The following is a 3,140-nucleotide window of genomic DNA, read 5'->3' as shown; positions in this document are numbered from 1 at the left end:
TAGCCCTGTGACTTCTAGATCCAGGACTGAAAGCTTCAGCCTGGATTATTTACTAAAATCCAGGGGAATATTCATGTACATGAAGGAGGCAACTCGGAGTTCACACAGTGTGTCCAGTCCAAACCAGGATCTTCCTCGCTGGTGAACCCTTGGGTCAAAGTCATATTTCAGTCCGTGGACTCTTCCACCTAGGAAATAAGTTCCGGTGGCTCCCAAACCTGCCTGCACCTCAGGATTATCTGGGAGAACTATAAAATAAAGATTTTTCAGATTCACACAAGACCTAGAGACATAGAAAGTCCAAAGGGCAGACCTGGGGTTCTGTTTTGTAATTCTGCCATCCTAGAAACCCACTGGTTTTAACTCACTTCTTAATGCTATCATGCAATGTAGAGAAGAGATGCCTGTATTTAGTATCCAGAGGGAAAGTGAAGTTAGGCCTGCAGTCCCCAAAGTCCCCCAAAGTCCTGGCATGGCAGGAAGGTCCTGGCAGTGTCCTCCCGAGACCTGTTAAGTCTGTGGTCTCACTCACTCTGGCTATATATCAAACTTCCATACAACCCTGGGCAAGCGTTTTCTGAGCTCCATTTACTAATTCCTTGGTGAAGCAGACCCTAACCTGTCAGGGTCAAGGCCTCCTCCAGCAGAAAAGAATCTCCGAATGTGGACAATCTCTCTCATCTCCCTCCCACATCACCACTCAACCACCATGCAAGGGGCCAGTTTGCTCAGAAAAAACAAAAAAGGGGAAAGGAAAAGAGAGAAAGAAGGTTGTTCAGGCCCAGGCAGCCGGTGCCTCCACTCAGCGGGAGTCAGTTCTTACCTGCGTCTGGAAGAAGAGTAGTTCGGCACCGGGAACCCTGTCTGCTAGTGAGCGCTAGTCTTGAAACTCTCTGGACTTTGAACAAAGATTGATTTAAAAGCTGATGTATTTAACAGGGATGTGTGGTCTGAGTTCAAGTGACCTCTGTCCTGTTTCCTGCCCGCCGGCTGGGCCCTGAACTGGAAAATCTGAAAGCCCTCCACAAGCTCGCGGTCCTCTCGGTCTGGCCCACCTGCCCGACTCTGCGGGATGCTGCTTACTGTCTGCTGCTTGCAGGAAAGGAGGCGGGCAGAGAAGAGGAGGGGAAGGAGGGCCTGGGAGGAGGCCTCTGCCTCCCTCCTTCTCAGCTCCCAGTGCCTTGGTCACGCCCCTCAGAGCCCCAGGCTATTGGGAGCCTCTATGTTCCCCACCCCAGGATGTGCCCTGGATCATCCCCAAGGCATCCTCACACTGAGGCCTTCCTGGGAGTTGTAACCCTGCAACCCCACCCAGCAGAAAGCCAGTGGTTAATAAACCCCACTAATGAGGCAAGACCTCAGTTTCCCTCTCCTTCCTCCCCTCTGTCCTGGGAGTTCTTACTGCCTGCTCCCTTGGGATTCTGCCAGTGAAGCCTCGCCCAGGTTCTCTTATTCACTCTCCAGTCTCTGTCCCCCTTACCTGAGGGTACTGCTTCTAACCTCCTACCTCCCCATCACACACTCAGAGCCTCTGGAGCAAGCCCTGCAGGGTAGGTAGGTGGAAGGCATTTGCACAAGCTCCTGGTGGCCCAGCAACTGGAGGGCTGGAGCAGCCCCCAGCCCCAGCCGGGATGGTAGCTGATCGCTATCAGCAGCCTAGACAGACTGTTCTAGCACTGGGCTTCTCACTGACCTGGATCCTCATCCCACACTGTGAATCAGGGCAAGAGATCGCTCTGGGCAGTGCGAAATGAACCACAGGCCAAACCGGGTGGCCGTGCCCTCCCCTACCCACACTGGGCAGGCTACCTGTCTTCTCAGGGCCTTGGCTTTGGACAAAGGCATGGCCTGAGCCAGTGGGTGAATGGATTAAAGTGACAAAGAGCTGAGCAACTTTCTCACAGAAGGTTATCTCCTACCTTAAGGCTAAGCCCTCTTGGGCCCCTGGATGGCTTCCAAAGCAGAAGGCTGCGTGGGGAAACCTGGAGCTGAGAGCAGAGCACCTGAGTTCCAGCCCTGTGGCAAGCGCGTCCTAGGAGTTTGCTCTCTGAGTCTCACCTACCTGTGTCATCTGTAAATAGTTGTCATCATATTGTTTTTGGAAATTTTCCTTTTTTTGGGACCAGCAGTTGGTATAATGGCTATGTCACTGGACTCCCATGTAGTCAATTGCAGGCGGTTCAAGTCCTGGACCCAGTGGCTTAAACTCACACCAGGAGCAAATACGTGCATGCCCGAGATCTCAAGAGGAGAATGGTGGAGAAAGGATTGAGGCGTGGCCATCCACCGTGGGAGGAAGATTTCTCGCTTTCTGTCTCTGTCTCTCTCTGTCTTTCTAGCGAGTGCACACGCCCTATAGCAAAAACCTTTCCAAAAAAAAAAAAAAAGAAAGAAATTTTCCTTTTTTTAAGAGAGAAAGAGAGATTTTTACTATAGGATACATGTGCTTACTGGAGACAGAAAGTGAGAAATCATCCCCCAGGAAGACGGCCATCAACCCCTTCTCCTCCATTCCCCTCTCAGGATTTTGTCCATGCATGCGTGCGCACATGCGCACACACATTTGTCCATGCATGCGTGCGCACATGCGCCCACACACACACACACACACATACACACACACACACACACACACACACACACGGCATGAGTTTTAAGCTATGGAGTCTGGGACTCAAAACTGTGGTCGACCATGTGGGAGTTCAGCAAGATAACCATTATGCATCTGCTGCTCCCCCTGAAAAAGTGTTTTTTTAAAGAGTCAAAATACCCCTCATCCTGACCCTCACCTTGCTACACCAGTAAAATCTTTTTTTTCCTAAGGTTTTTGTCATTGGGCACATGCACTTGCCAGAGACGACAAGAGAAACACAAAAAGAAACTAAGAAACCATCCCCCAACAGGGATGACCACACTGTAATCCTTTCTCCTCCATTCTCCTCTCTGGATTTTTTTTTTTTTTAAACGTTTATTCTCCTCCATTCTCCTCTCTGGATTTTTTTTTTTTTTTAGACGTTTATGCTATAGAGCGCGTGCGCTCGCCAGACAGAGAAACATGGGCACGCATGCACATGCACCCGGCGTGAGTTTTAAACCACCGGGTCCAGGACGCAAACCGCAGTCAACTACGTGGGAGTCCA

General features: G+C 50.7%; 1 protein-coding gene across 1 annotated transcript in view; it reads right to left on the bottom strand.

The window, feature by feature from the left end:
* Nucleotides 1-1,102, bottom strand: part of PDZK1 (PDZ domain containing 1) — a 44,982-nt gene extending 43,880 nt beyond the window's left edge. The window contains exon 1 of the mRNA XM_006157144.3: nucleotides 824-1,102. The gene's annotated coding sequence lies outside the window, so the exon portion shown is untranslated. The remainder of the gene's footprint in view (nucleotides 1-823) is intronic.
* Nucleotides 1,103-3,140: the final 2,038 nt, after the last annotated feature.

The sequence above is a fragment of the Tupaia chinensis genome, unplaced genomic scaffold, assembly GCF_000334495.1.
Source record: "Tupaia chinensis unplaced genomic scaffold, TupChi_1.0 Scaffold000529_1, whole genome shotgun sequence".
Classification (NCBI taxonomy): domain Eukaryota; kingdom Metazoa; phylum Chordata; class Mammalia; order Scandentia; family Tupaiidae; genus Tupaia; species Tupaia belangeri.
The sequence above is the reverse complement of the archived record's forward strand: the minus strand, read 5'-3'. Positions and strand labels throughout refer to the sequence as shown.